Consider the following 16263-nt stretch of genomic DNA (forward strand, 5'->3'; position numbering starts at 1 on the left):
CTTTTTTTTTCCTTTCTTCGAAAACTACATATTAAGTAAATACGACTATGTATGTAGATCTGAGCTGCTTTCCATTCGTAGATATACCTAGGTACCTACTGTGTTGGTAGCGAAGATGATACAACAGTTACCTAATACGATCAGTTTTGAATAGATCTCAATTTGCTAGCTTGAAATCCTCAAATACCAGCTCCTTAGATTAATTTTTGTTTCAAGTTTTGGCCATAAAGTAGGATTTAGTGAATTTTGATTTCGAGATGACTGCATAAAAAACTCACGATTTTGCCAACGATTTTTACCATTCCTTCTTTCTTCCCTCCATCTTTCATTTCTCAAGTTGATTATTTCTTTTCAAGATAAAAACGACACATTTGCTTAAATCAATCATCACTTATTCGCTAAATTTAGCCTTTAGATATAGTTTTTTTAGCACTAAATCGGAATTTTTAGAAAATTTTAATGAAAAATCGAGAACTCTGGAGCCAAATACTGAATTTTTTAATAACTTTTTCAGTGTTTCAAATGAAATATGATTGATGAATGCAAAATCTAAAAGCACAAACACATCAAAATGTGATAAATAACGGATTTTTGACTTTCATTTGGGAAAAATTGGGAATGATTTAAAAGGAAATTATCATTTTTGATAAAAAAAAAAATGGTAAAACATGGTACCTTACCTACTTGAGTATATTTTTTCAAAATTTTAATCACCAATTTCATTAGGAAAATGTTTTAGTTTTTACACCACAGAGAGAATTGTTAGACAAAAAAGAGTCACTGCTGATTTTAGGAGTGATTTTCTTTTGAAACCACTGCTGCATTCCTAATCAGGAAAATGCTAAAAATATACGTTTTGTACGTTTTCAGTAGGATCAAAAGTGGACCCAAAATGATTACAGCCAATTGAAAATACGTCCAAAACTTTTCGATCTCCCCTTACCTCTTACTTTGATATGCTAATTTCTTTTTTTGTGCACTTACATATTATTGTTTCTAATTTGAAATGTTGAAAATTTGAGATTTTATTTCTGTGGGTGTAGGAGGCAGCGAGGGAGGGAGGGGGGAAGGAAGGTCGACCAAAGTGGTCCAAAAATGTCGAAACTTTCATGACTCAAAAACACAAAGTGGATAAGTAGGGTACATTTGTGTGAATTTTTTTAAAACAAAAACCGATGCGTATTTTTTCCTTCTCTCTCAAGAGAAGGAAAGGAGATGGGATGACAATTTCCAAAAATCGTTAAAACTGAGGATAAAAACTATTTAAAAATTATAATATGTAACTTCAAATTCAAAAGAAATTGTAGAAATGGCCAAAAATGTTAGTTATTTCTGACATCCAGCCTTAGATAAGTATTTAAAAATCGAGAAAATATACTCGTGGCATGGCCCATTATACAACTTTTATATCAATTTGACATGAATTACCTGTACCTAATATGTTTTTTCAGTAAAAATATAAATTTAACTTTGTTCAAGAAGTACTTTGAAACATCTTTCTTATTTTCCCGCCATCTCTTCGGGTCGATCGGAGTAAAAATACTCGTAAGAATGGAATAGTATTACGTACATTGACGAATTATTGCCACTAGACGGATACTACTTGGTTTCTATGCAAATAGATTTTCTAAATTCTATATAACAACGATCGATTTTCGTTTAACAAGATTTCCCATTAGATGGTCAGATACTAATTTCCAACCAATCTCTAAAACAGATATATAACCTGATCGGCGTACTAAAATGAACCGTAGTAAAATTTAAACATTATAACGAGGGCGTTTTGGCGGCTCAAAAAAGAAAAAAAATCGCCTCGTATATATTTCGATTAAACACGATACAAGCGGGCTCGCGATACTTGAAAAAAGTAACCTTTTTTAAAAAATATCCAGGCAAACTAGCTTTTTCAATATAATTGAGCTTATTAACATGATCAGCATTCTTTACGGATATTGTTCTTGTTGTATGCAAATTACTACTTATAGTGTACCGCTATTTCTAAAATATCTTCCACCTATAACACGAATATTAAGTTGTAGTAAATCGATGAGTACGGCGTGAACCACCGACCCTTTTAATTCGACTGCATAAAAACTTTGAGGTGAAAAAAAAGAAGGAACGACGATGAGAGCAGTTCACGTCGCATCGCGGGGTAATATAAAGAAATCTAAATTTCAAATTACCTATGCTCGATCTCTCGATGATGTTTAAATTATTGCAGAAAATTGTCAAATACGAGTATCGAGTATGTTTACAATTTTTCGATCCACATTTTTTCGGAAAATGGGCACACGCAGTCGTTTGCGTACCTACATATAATAAATTGAGTGGGTAATCATTATTTTAGACTTTGAATTTACGTCATTTTTTTACTAGTTTTTTTTCATAATGGCGCATGAAAAATTAGTTATTAAAGCTGAGGAATTGTCGAGCTTTGAAATTTGTAAGTTTTGCGCTAACTTCTAACTATAACAATTAGGAGTTCTGCCTGAACGCTTCAATAATAAAAACTTTACGATGGCAAAAAGCGTTTAGATGAATTTCACTTTTACAGTTAACTCGACTTCCTTCAAGGCTTACGTATGGGTAATTTAGCAGCCTTTGCAGTTTGCTAGTTTAAAAATTTTACCACTTTGTCGTACCTACTTACGCGTAAGCAGCACAGCAATTAACTAGAAAACTAGGCAACGAAAACGTTTGCTTATACGTCGAAGCCAAAAAATGATACTGCACATAGCTTTGTACAGAAATTTTTCGTCCAACATGCAAAACTGATAAGATTGCCAGTCGTGTATCTTCAACTTTTTGACAAACGAATCGATGTTGAAGGTAATCTTCGTTTTAAACCAAGTGGCAAAAAAGACGTGTCAGTTGAACGTAGCTATGACATTTTTGCACTGCGATACGTATTTTTACTTCTTTATCAATTCGTTCGTGTGAAGTTCGAATAGAAAAATAATTTGAAGCGGAATTTTTTTTCATACATTTTTTTACGACGTGAACAATTTTTAAAAAGTTTTCAATTTGGGACGAAAATTAAATAAAAATGATGTAGGTACCTACCTGCATGAAAGAAAGAAAAACTATTAAACTGAGTCACCGGTTCAAATCCCCAACAGGGTAACGAATCGTGTCATTTGGTATGCTATCAAGTTTATCGACAGTTTATAACTTTTTCTCATCTTTTGCTATTTTACGAGTAGAAAGAAGTACATTTTCTTATCGATGTAAAGTAGGAGTCAGGTGTCGATTATTCGTCGTTTTATTTTCTAATAAATAAGATTTAATTAAGTTCATTTTTATGTCTGATCATATCAACGAAATAAGAAAAACCGATTTTTCACAATCGATGAAAATTTGATATCCAGAAAAACTGCAAATAAGTACCTAATAAAAATTTGTAACCCTATACAAATGAATTTCGATTTTTAGCATCTCTGACTGAAAACTGATTTTTCAATTCTTTCTTTTCACGATATGCGATGAAAATCAAGCTTATATTACTCATTTTGATATTGTTTCGTGCAAAAGAAGAAGGAAGAGGACGAAGGCGACAACAGAGCTGATTCACAGGTCGGAGATAAATAAGATTCAACGTTATTATTTTGCATTTAAAGGGAAAGGGGGATTACATGGAGTTACACAAAGAGAGGAGTTGAAAAAATTAAATTTTGAGCTCGAGAAATGAGGAAAATCCAACTTTCACGAGCTGTTGAAAAACCAAAAAGGATTATAGAAGAATTCTAAAGGCAGAGAGGCAAGGATGTTGCTCGAAGGGAAAACAATTAAAAATCATTTGAATCATTCAAAATATGTACGTAACAAGATAATGGTGCGGTACAACAACCGGATATCGGAAATTCGTATATTTCGAGATTTCAGTTACCGGATAACCGAAAGTCAACCGGATTTTCCGAATCCATTGATTTTTTAGGTATCTACCTAGTGTTTCTGTAACTTTTTTCAGATTAAAATCTTCAAAATTGAAAAGCGTTAGAAAACTCACAGAAACAGTAAAAAAAACAACAACAATGGATTCGAAAAATTCGGTTGACATCCGGTTATCCGGTAATTGAGCTGTAACCAGGTGGAATATTTGGATTTCATTCCGATTATCCGGTTGTTGTAGAGCATTTTACGGTTGAGTAAGACCTCGTGGAACCTCCTAAAATGTAAATCTTTTAAAGATATTTGCATTTCAAGTTGAATTTTCAAAAATATTAGTTTTGAGGAAAAGAACTTTAAAAAATAGAGAGTTTTAAAAAAAAAAAATCGACTTCAAAAGCGAACATATCTACGGAGTGTTGCACGTGAAAAGCTCAGTGAGGTCTATAAAATTAAAAATGGAAGAATATTAAATTAATGGAAACGGATTTTTAAAAGAATTTTATCAAATACCGAATTTTTCAAAAAAATCACTCCAAGAACAGCCCAAAATTTTCACCAATTTCAAGGATCGAATATACAGCCGCATAAACCGAATATTAATCAGTTTTTCACCCCTCTAAATCAAATTTTTGATGTTTGTTTAGCTAGGGAAATTTGAATTTTGAGAAATTTTCCAAAAATTAAGCAAATGAAATCCAGTTTTCAAAGCCGAATAGGTATCTCTCATATTGTTAGTGTTTCTCGAGTTGAAACTTTCTTGCTGACTGGAATACAGCCACGTGGGATGAAAGTCATTGCAGCCAAAACTTTTCCACGTGAAAGCCAATTTCTTCAATTTGAAAATCATTTCGCTCTACTATGTCATTCTTGCACAGTCCTGTTCACATGACAGTATCTTTGTTAGACATTCCATAAAGGTACCATAAAACTAATCAATTTACAAAGAGATTCTAAAATCAATTAGGTACAGTACATTATATAAATCAGAGCTCGCATGTGCGTATTTCTGGAGTAATTTTCCCATAATTTAAACCTTCGTCTGTATATTTCAAGGTAGGTAGGTAGGTAGGTGCCAATAATAATTGATTCGTTACCCTGCAAAGTTACACAATCGTACAAATGTCCAACGCAGTCAAGAGATAAAATGTCTTCTATACACTACCCCATATTGTGTAAATGTGTACGTGTACGTGCTACATATACACTGAACAAGACCACACGTTTGCAACACAGGTGATGAAAATGGCGGTTTATCGGTAGAGAGGTGAAAATAAAAACCAAATCCACATCGTATAAAAGGGCAAATCGATAATGAACCGAACGTTATGATGGTACGACAACGGAACACGTTCATTTAAAGACGAAGATGAAATTCAAACAATAAAACAACAGCAGAAGACGACGAAGACGACTACGACTAGGAGTACGAGTACGAGTACAAGTACGACGAAGACGGCGACGAGAGCTACGACGGCGAGAGTAGACGATCGAGCGATAGACACTCGGAGGAGAGAGAGGAAAAAAAAGGGAGAGCACACCTCGCGCAGCAGTAACGCCAGAAAATGAAAAATAAAGAAGTAAAAACTCCTCGAAACGAATCTCACCGTAGTACATTTCATTTCATCCAACGACCGACAATTTTGTTGATGAGTTTTTTCAAACTAAGCGAGCAGCGATCTTTTCGCCGGCTGAATTGCTTATTGGCGACGCGACCTTGGTATGTGTACAAGGTGAACGGCGGTGCGGTACGATTTTGAAACACCTCGATGAGCCGAGCGGTTTTCTAAAAAGCTGCCGTTCTCGCAAATGCTGGCAAAACGGATAAGCTAAGTAAAATGGTAGAATCGACGGCGTCAAAATGCGGATCCAAAATTCGTCGAATCGTCGACAAATCCGGTGGCACGTCGAAGACCACCACCACCTCGAGCACCACGACAACATCATGCACCACCACCGCCACCACCATGTCCACAACGACTACGAAAACAAGCGCCAACGCCAACGAAGAGACGAGAATAGAAAAACGCGGCGAACGCGGAGCACGGGAACGAGAACGAGAACGTGAACGAGGTGTCGGCGACAACGCCAACGCCAACGCCGCGATACTGCTATCGCGACGACGTCGCCATAAAACCGTCCATTTCACCGAGAGCCCGGTAAACGAATTCGCGACCAGGAATGACGACCGGCGTTCGGTCTCGTGCTGCCGCGACGACGGCCGAGGCAGCGTCGTCAGTCTACCGGACGAGTTCGACAATCACGTTCAACAACTATTTACTTTTATCGGAACCGTACTTAGCGCATGGGATACCAGCAGCGATCACGACGACGAAGGGACCTGCAAAACCACCACCACCTCTACGACGTCCGTTTCGATATCAGTCAATCGAACCGCCACAACTACCACGACCCGAGGCGCTACCTCCGCCTCTCTATCTACCGCACGTATTAAAAAACGCCAACGAGATGTTTTGCATTTCCTTCTCTATAGCAGTCAGTCTAGATTAAATATTGACGAAAATGTCGGATGTCAGATTTATAGACATAGACATTGGAAAATTGCGTCCGGAACATGCAACGCTTTGTTTCTCAAAAAGGTTCGTACATAACTTCATCATTTTATACCTACCTTTTTTTTTTTACTTTTCATGTGCATGCTCTTTTTATGTTGTTATGTTTGGTTACATTTTATCCTCTAGCATTGCTTCATTCAGTTACTCCTCACAACTGACGTGAGAAGGGAGGAACATTACATTTTATTGCATCACAATTTATAAAGTTGATTTCACAGACAGGGCCTCAGCATCAAACAAACCCATTCGCAATCTTCAGCAATTTCAGTTATGTACCTTCGACTTTTGAAGTCAAGTTAGCAGCATGAATAACCAATTAGCCATTAGCCAACGTGTCAATAAATTTGCATATTCAGTTTGCCGTAAATCCGCATCCCTGCGTTTCCACAATTTTGATTGCGAGTTCATCGAATTCCATGCCATTTACTCTCAAGCCAACGGAAGTGATCGGATCTGATCAGATTTGGACATTCCGTAGATCCAATTTGACCTGACCGGATCTGATCACTGGTCATATCAAAGTTTTGATCGGATTAAGTATAGATCTATATTCAGACCTGATCAAACCCCAAAATTTTCCCCGGAAAGGGAATGGATGGAAATAATGAAAGCCAATCAGGACGAAACTTTACGTACATTTACGGCGAATCATCCAGAAAAAATGTCAGCGGATTTTGACCAAATTCAGCAGAGATCTACATTATCAGTTCAAAGTTACTAAAAAAAAAATGTAGCCTCCAAGGCGCCCCTGGAGATGAGATATGCATGAGCTCTTAATGAGGGGATATTTTCAAAAAAGTTGCGTGGTTTTTTCGCTCTAGCCGTTACTCGATCTATTTTTTGGAAAAACGAACCAATCCTGAACGAAAGTATTTGAGATTCTGCGTCGATCTGAAAATAAGTGATTTTCAAATTTTAAACCGCTTCGTAGAACGCTGAAATTGGTCTTGAATTTTGACGACAATAGCATAGATCGCCGCAGAATCTCAAATATGTACTTTCATTTGAGAGTGCGCCATTTTTCCCAAAACAGGTTGGGGTAGCAACAAGAGTGAAAAAACACGATTTTTCCGAAAATGCTCCCTATTTGAGAGTTTATTTATTTTCCCTCTAGAGTCATCTTCGGGCTACAATTTTTTCTGAGTAACTTTCAACTCAAAATGAAGATCTCTGCTGAATTTGGTCAAAATTCACCGATTAACACTGAAATGCGCGAACTGCATTTCAGATGCGCAAGTGTTAATAGAATTACATAACCTAATTGCCGTAAATACGAGTAATAGGTACGATCATCAATATTGGACTTTATCGAATTTTAAAACATCAAAAATAATCAAATAAATTCTAAACTGTGGGATCCACCGAGGACATTTTTTTTACCTCGCCCAAAATCAGTTTTTGGCGTAAATATGACCTAGGTATGAAAAAAATTATCATATACGACTACAAAAATAAAATTATTCTACAAAATCGTAAAAAAAAATGTGCTTATCTCTTCTCACATAGGACGAACCTTTGCGCAGAAAAACTTTTTTGAAAGTTGATGAGCATGAAAAGAATCACGTGATGAAAAAATGATCACATCAACTGGACACCTATATTATCTTAATTGGCCAGACGACCGGAGAATCTAATGGTTTTCAATATTTTCGGCTTTTGACGTTTCAAATTCGCCTAAAAAGTCACACTGAGGAATTTTCTGGAATACCTAATAAAACTTTCTTCGATGCGGTTTTCGGAATGTACACAGAAAATAAAAATCTCATTAGAAACTCTATAATGGCTGGAAATGATGAAATTTGGGTTAAATGGTTCAATTTTAGGTACAGAGCACAATTTATCCGTAGTACAGCTTTTGAAAAGGTTACGTTACAAATCCTTATCTTAAAATTTCACATGAAAAAGTCTTACGACATCGAAACACACTCTAAATCGCCTCTTTATCTATTTTTTGCTTGATTCGACGCAACAGCAGAAGTAAATATCAGAGCTTCGAAAGCTATACGAGCATAATGAATTTAACAATGAAATATCCGATTTTGTTCCTGAAGTAGGTACCTATCTCTCCGACGTGTACAAAAACTAAACCTTAATTCCGTTCACAAAACACTCGCATTAGCGACGAGCGGAACCAGTTATACTAATTCGAAACAATGGGATATATGCCTATTTAATTCGAAATGTAGAACGAAAAGGAAACCTACGTGTATATCGAACTTCACGGATTTTCGATAAAATTCTAAAACCATTGTATTATTGGATTCGTTAAAATGGCTTAGACATGTCAACTCTATTGAGAGCTTATTTGAGTGACAAACTCGTAAAAGATAGCACGAGGAAGCTTGTTAGTTTTAAATTCAGAGGAATTCGCGTCAATGGTTTTCAAATAAAGTAGGCCGATTCGTGCGGTGCCTGCCAGTTTCTTTTTAGTTTGGCAAAAAATTGAGAGGAAAAAAATTCCTTCTCCATAGGGGAAAATCATACGTAAGTATTCGCCGTTTTCTGTATCTTTATCGAATCGCTCATTAAAACGTCTTGTAAAAATATTCTTTTCTGGGGTTTCGTATTGAAAAAGAATTTGTACCAAATGAATGGGTGAAAAAAAGAAGGATTTTCATTCATCGGTAACGGAAATATAAAGACGACGATGTTTGCGATGAAAATTATGACGTCATTGCTATACTTACACGGAAATACAATTTTCAACATATTAAACGTAAAGAATTGACAATTCAATTTTCGGTGCGGCCGCCCAGACGGCTTTTCACAATTACCGTCGCATGATTCCAAAAACGAGTTCGGTAGTTGTTTTCAATATGTTATGAATTTTTTCATTCTGTATCCGCTTCTCGTATCACCCTTTTCCACTCCCGCCCTCCCCTCTACATTCCATTCGAACAAAAAAATCTATATCGTAGATGAAGGCCAATTCGGTCCTATATTCATTTCCTTCATTAGGTAATAAATTTTGCGCTCGTTTCCTCAACTTTTTTTCAAAGTTTTTATCAGACGATGTAAACGCATCGCGATGTTATAAATATCACCGTCGGACATGGTTCATAAAAAAATATAAATAAATAAATTAAAAAAACAAAGGTAAATGAGGCATCAAAATTAGAGAAAAAAATTCTCTCAGCTACAGAATGAAATTTATTCTGTCCGAGTGAATCGAGCTGGAAGAGAGGTATGGGAGGTGCGACGAAAAGTGAACGTTTGTTATCTACGTAGGTATTCTAATTGGAGGAAAAATTGCGCGCCATTTAGTCGAACCAGCGATTCGTTTTAGGTGAAAAAAAAAATTGAAATTAACGCTACAACGGGTCTAACATACCTATATCAGAGATTTAACTGATTAAAAAAGTTGTCGCAAGGTGAAAAAAAAACACCCAACCGCTGTGAATTTAATCGAAAATAAAAAAAAAGTAATTATTGCTGCTCGCATCGTAGTTCAAACGAAGCTCTTTGGGCGTTTAAAAATTGTCATGTTTGTTATGGAAATTTTGGCGGTTTCGTGGAATAATGCTACACTTTGAACAGTTGAAGCAGATAATTTTTTTAAATTTTAATTCGTTAATGACACACGATGACTTTTTTAGTGAGTAAGCTGAAATTTTGTGATCCGATTGAGAAAATTTCATCCGGAAATTTCCGAAAATTTTTCATTCTTTTTGGTGTTATTTTCCAATTTTGTACTTCTTTTCAAAATTTTGCTTCAAATTTCTCGACAAAACTTTGAAAACAAATAACGCAAACGTTACTTACAATGTAGGTAGTAGGTACATGCTATACCTAATACTTTTTAGTGAAATTGATGAGTTTCAGTAACCAATGATGAAAAATGTAACCAAGTTACTAAAAATTAATCTAGTTTTAGGCTTTGATTTATAGAAAATTTGAGAATAAATAGCCTAAGTACTCTAAATCTATTCGCTTATTTTTCAAATCATAAAAATAAGGTTGCGTCCAATTGAAGCTAAATAATATGATCAACTGTTGGGTAGTAATATTTACGGCAAACAGGTTATGCAATTTTATTAACACATGCGCATTTGATGCGCAGTTCGTGTGTTCAAGGGATTTCTTTACGAGGAAGTGGTCAGAAGAGGTATAGTCACAGAGATTGGAATGAATAATTTTTTCAAGAAAAGGAGATAGATTCTCAAACATTGGAAGCCCGAAAAAATGTCCCACAATTTTTTATTTTAAGGACTAGAACAAGAATAAATCTTCAAATTATTTTGTTTCCAACAAACTTCTTGAATAAAATCGTGATCTATACCTATTCTGTTCTGAAAAAATACTCACAATCTTAGTTCACGGTTGTCATAAATGAGAAATTTTCAAAAAAAGACACGCGAGAAATGAATCTAATATTATTTTTTCATCTCGAAAAATAGACAGGATTAATTTGCTCTAAATACCTTTTTTCTTTCCCTCTTTTTTTTTTTTTTTTTTTTTTTTTTTTTAGAAAAACTATAATTTATAAATTGTAAAAACTAAAATACTAAAACAGGTAGGTAGATAAAATGTAATTTTTCAACTTACTTTTCGAACCATTCGAAACTATAGGGGAATCAGCAATTTCCATTCGATAAAACTAGAAAAAAGAAGAAAAAAATCATAAATAAAAATATGTACCTACTTCAATCGAAAAGCCATCATAATTCATCGCTATAAAACGTATAAAATTCCATTTGGCAAAATCCCTCTATTACCATTGGCATTCACAAAGGTAACAAATTAGGTAGCTACTGGGAAAAACGTCGGTACAAATCGGGTGAGCTGGTGTGATAGTCGGGTAAGCGGGGCAAGACGAGGGGTTGCGAAATACATGTGTAATGTTTAGAATACACGAACATGAAGGTAAAAATTGCGTTTGTGATAACTATAATTTAGATCGGCTATAGTATTAAGTTTAGAGGTTGCGGTTTTGCTATCGCAAACTGTACCAAAAAAATATAAATCAAGTCCCCACTGCTCAAAGCTTATTCAACAACATCGCTTTGAAGGTTTTTTACAATATGCGATCGGAATGTGTGTACTGTGTAGTACGTAGTACGTACTATGTGTGAGCATTCCTCAGGGATATATCTGTCTTTTCGCTTCCTCTAGCAGTGTTTCTAATAAACTTGGATAGTTTTATACGCACAGAGTGTGTAAAAGGCTCGCTTTTTCCCTTCCTCTTGTCGACTGTCAACTCCATCGATGTCGTTTAAATTGCTATTTAACGCGACGGTGGCGACGCGTACGACGACGGTGCGAGAAACGCGACAACCAAAATATTCGTCGTACGAGACTGACGCAGGGCAGAGCCTTTTTACGTTAAATAGTCACGCCAACCATCCGTAGATAATTTTCCATTTGATCGAATTTCTTCTCTAAGGCCCCCTCATAGTACCGACTATACGTCTATACTCTACATCCTACATACTATATTCATGTTTTGCGTGTTTAATGTATTTTAAAAGCTTTCCATCTCTCTCTCTCGTTCTCGTACTTTTACCTACGGTTTTCTACTTAACGCCTCCTTAATATTTCACCGAAGTCTTTTATAAAATATATAAGTTCTAGATGAATTGGCGTGTTAAAAAGCAACGAACGAATTTCAAGTGCTAAAATAATACGATTTTACTACATTGTCATCAGTTCGCGCCGTAAAAGATGAAACTAAAAGTAACATAAGAATAATTAAAACGGTGAAATAATTCAATATGAAAACGCTACAGCTAGCTAGCTGGGTAGGTAGGTAAGTAAATTAAGACTGAAAATTCAAATTCAACGAGACTTAATCTATATTCGTTGTAAAACGTTAATGTCAAACGAATTAACATATAACAAGTCTCAACTACCTACGTTACGTTTTATTAATCATTTTTCTTACCATGTTTTCTTTCTTCAGGAACCTACACCTTTTTAGTGTGAGTAGCGCACTATTGATCTCAGTTTGAGAGAAGTACACATAATTTATCTGAATATTCTCTTAAACCATTCAACTGTTTGTCATACGTATAGGACAGCGAAAGAATATGAGAATCATTCAGACGGAGGGAATAAATAGGTTTTCATTTAATTTCCGCGCGTTATTTGTAATATTTTAGAGGCAATGAGAGTTCTAAAAATTACTCGATTAAAAATTTCATAATTTGAAGACAATGTGGAATTCTGAAAATCGATATTAGGTACGTAAGTCTCATAAGTCATAATTCAGAAGTAACGCTAAATTATGGAGATTGGATGCAAACGCTAAAAAAACAATTTAGAGGAAATGCAAACGCAGAAATTGATCTGAAATTTTGTAATTTAGAAGATACCTATATATACACACTCTTAAAAACAAAACAGTGAGAGTTTTGAAAATATAATTATTAGGGTGGTCCTTATTTTCGCATTTTTGAATTTTTTTGATTCCTCCCCCCAAAGTTGTTCCCTTATATGAGAAAATAAATCCCTGAAAATTTTAGTCGGATCGGATAATATTAACCCGTGCCGCAGAGCATCTGAAATTTTAGAACTGGCAGACCGCGTAGCCGTTGTATTTTCCACGAGAGCTGCGCGGCGTTGTTCGTGTTTTCCCCGACACGCATATTCCATAGTCCTGTATTCGGCTGGATGCAGTGAAAAAATTTTTTTCAACAAAAAGGTCTTCTTTGGCACCCAAATAATGATTCTGGAGTATAATTGGCATCGGAAAATATTTTGAGGTGATTGAGGAATAATTTCTAAAAAATGCTCAAAATCAACATGGGGAAATTCCAACAATTTTTTATTTTGAAAATGTAATACCAAAAAAGGATATCAAACTATGTCAAAATAAACCCCAAACCAGTGTTACCAATAATTTCTTTTATTAAAAAAAAAATTAATATAAAAATTGAAATACTTTCCTATAGGTATATTAAAAAAATTTTTCTTTGTTAAAATTTAATTTAAAAATTATTAACTTATTATTACTAAACTTTAATTGTTTTTAAAAAACATAATTAACCGTAGTTTTTAGGATTGCTCCTTTGATAGCTCACAGGGGTGATACATGTCAAAATCATTCCAAAAGGCTATGTCCCTTTAACATTTTTTATAATGAACAAAATATTATTGACACGATATAAGTAATAGCTGTAAGAGGTGAGCAATCCAAAATTGGTAACACCGGTTTGGAATTTATTTTGACATCGTTTGGTATCCTTTTTTTGGTATTACAATATCAAAATCAAAAATTGTTGGAATTTTTTCATGTCAATTTTGAGCATTTTTTAGAAATTGTTCCTCAATCACCTCAAAATATTTTCCAATGCCGATTATACTCCAGAATCTTTCTTTGGGTGCCAAAGGAGACCTCTTTGTCGAAAAATTTTTTTTTACTGCAGCCAGCCGAATACAGGGCTATGGAATATGCGTGTCGGGGGAAACACGAACAACGCCACGTAGCTCTCGTGGAAACTACAACTGCTACGCGGTCTGCCAGTTCTAAAATTTCAGATGCTCTGCGGCATGGGTTAATATTATCCGATCCGACTAAAATTTTCAGGGATTTATTTTCTCATATAAGGGAACAACTTTGGGGGGAGGAATCGAAAAAATTGCAAAAAAAATTTTCGACTATGTAAATAATAAGGACCACCCTAATAATTATTCAAAATGCCATAATTTGGAAAGAATGCGCATCCTGAAAATAATTTGAAATGTTGCGCATACCTACTTTGGAGGCAATGTGAATTCTGAAAATCAATTTTAAAACCGCATCCTATGGAGGGAAGGGGAATTCTGAAAATTGATTCGATTAATGTTTTTATTAGGTCCCCACTTATTATTCATTATCACTGCGATTAGGTTTGAGTCACTTATGCACTATGTTCTAGTTACGTAATAGTGTTTTTTTTTTCTGCTCGAGAGTAAAATTCCCTTAGAAATTTAATTGCGTCTGAAATAATCATTTTAAAACATTAATTTAAACATTTAAAAATAAAAACGCTAACTTTTTTCCTGATAAGAAATAAAAATTACCGTAACGTTTAATTACATGATAATTAAAAGTTTCATTCGGTATTCGTTCCGCACCTTTTGCCCCTTCATCTCTTTCTATCTTCTATTCTTTCGTAATTTCGGTACCTTTTTTTTCCCATCTTCTCGTAGTTCCTTCTTTAATGGTGTTAGATAACGTCAGGTATTTTTAGGCTAAAGAACTGTTCCTGTTCGCGGATATTTTTCTTTTCAAACGTGCAACAAATCGTCGAAATACTTCGGTTCATTTTGATTTTCATTATAAAACCTTTGTAAACGCGGATTTGTAATATTTTACAAAAATTTTTTATTCGTTTATGCGTGCGGAATGAAATAACTACGCGTTAGGGAGCTCGTAAAAATATTAAAAATATCATCGCTTTGTACCATACCAAGGTGATCTTTTTTTTTTTTTTTTACCAGACCAGCGTGATTTTAAATTACGCCATTTTTATAAAGTGAAACTTCTCAAGAGAAGGAAACCATAACGGGTTTCCTGTTCCAAATTCCTGGTAAATTTTTAGCCTACGGTTTAAAATTATCGATAAAAAAAAGCAAGAATTTCCGCTTTAATTTCATTTTTTCCCTTCATCGTATACAACCAATCACTTTCAATACCCGATATTTTTAGTACATTATACATTTTTTTCTATAGCACGAAAGACAAACTGTTATATTCGCAATAAACTAGTAGATATATCTGAGCCACTTTTCGTGTACCATTTATTGGGTAATTTTCTGTAAAGACACGATAAAATAAGAAAAAATATATATACCTATTTTTTTTTTTACAAAATTTGGTATTTTTTTTTATCGGGTTAAACGTATGTGACACGAATAACAAACGTATAATACATTTTTCAGTACGCACGTTAGATTATTTTAACCCGATACTTCGCCACACATTGTTGTATTGATATTTTTCGCAAGTTTTTCTCAATCGAAATAATATATTTCAACGTAGAAATCCGCATATCAGCATGTTTAGCTTGTAAATCATCCAATCGTTAAGGTAGGTAGGCCTATATACGTATACGACTATACAACGAGCATTGTGCAAAATGTCGAGCGATTTGAAATACCGCATTATTTCATTTTTCTTCGTTTTAGCAAACAGCTAACTCAAAATCTGCGTTAGCTTTCCTTATGAAAGAGGCAATTTATCCTTTTCGCGCCTTCAAAGAAGACCAAATAACGTAATACAGCCTTATACTAGCAACTTTCAACATTTATCTTTGTAAATTAACCGTGCAAAAGGGTCTTACAACGAAATTGCCACTTTTCTCGCAAAATGCTCACCTGAGCGAAGTAGCAAACCGTGACGCAACGTGAGTTGAAACCAAGGCGAGTGAATTTTCACAATGGTCAGAAAAATAATAGAAAACGTTTTGAAAGAGAAGATTTTGGTCAAATTACGTTCGGTGAAATGAAAAAATTAAATTCGGTGGAAATTTCGGTCTAAACGGATATATATTTTTTTCAATTTTTTAATGTTCTTAATAGCGGGGGTAAAAATTAATATTTGTGTAATGTGTACCTTGCTTGAAGAAATTTCCAAAAATTTTCATTAATAGGTACCTACGTAGTTCTCAGCAGGTATAGTGTATAACATTCCCACAAGTTTGATTTGGAGTGAAATATTGCCCAAATATTCGAATACCTACCCTAAAAATATTTTAAAATAATATACAAATTCAACGTGGGTATCGTTTTACTCGTCTTGACCAGCGCTACACGAAAATTTCTAAATCACTGAGTTATATTTTCTGAAGCATTAATGTGCATTATTCACAAAATAGAACAA

General features: G+C 34.7%; 1 protein-coding gene and 1 long non-coding RNA gene across 4 annotated transcripts in view; one reads left to right on the forward strand and one right to left on the reverse strand.

The window, feature by feature from the left end:
* sif (still life) overlaps positions 1-16263 on the forward strand; it is a 283631-nt gene that overhangs the window by 88105 nt on the left and 179263 nt on the right. The gene's annotated exons all lie outside the window — the stretch shown is intronic.
* The window catches only part of LOC135832459 (uncharacterized), a 224574-nt gene that overhangs the window by 20951 nt on the left and 187360 nt on the right, over positions 1-16263 (reverse strand). Inside the window, exon 4 of the long non-coding RNA XR_010556317.1 lies at positions 11007-11058. This is a non-coding gene — a long non-coding RNA (uncharacterized LOC135832459). The remainder of the gene's footprint in view (positions 1-11006; positions 11059-16263) is intronic.

This window comes from Planococcus citri, chromosome 1, assembly GCF_950023065.1.
Source record: "Planococcus citri chromosome 1, ihPlaCitr1.1, whole genome shotgun sequence".
NCBI classification, from domain to species: domain Eukaryota; kingdom Metazoa; phylum Arthropoda; class Insecta; order Hemiptera; family Pseudococcidae; genus Planococcus; species Planococcus citri.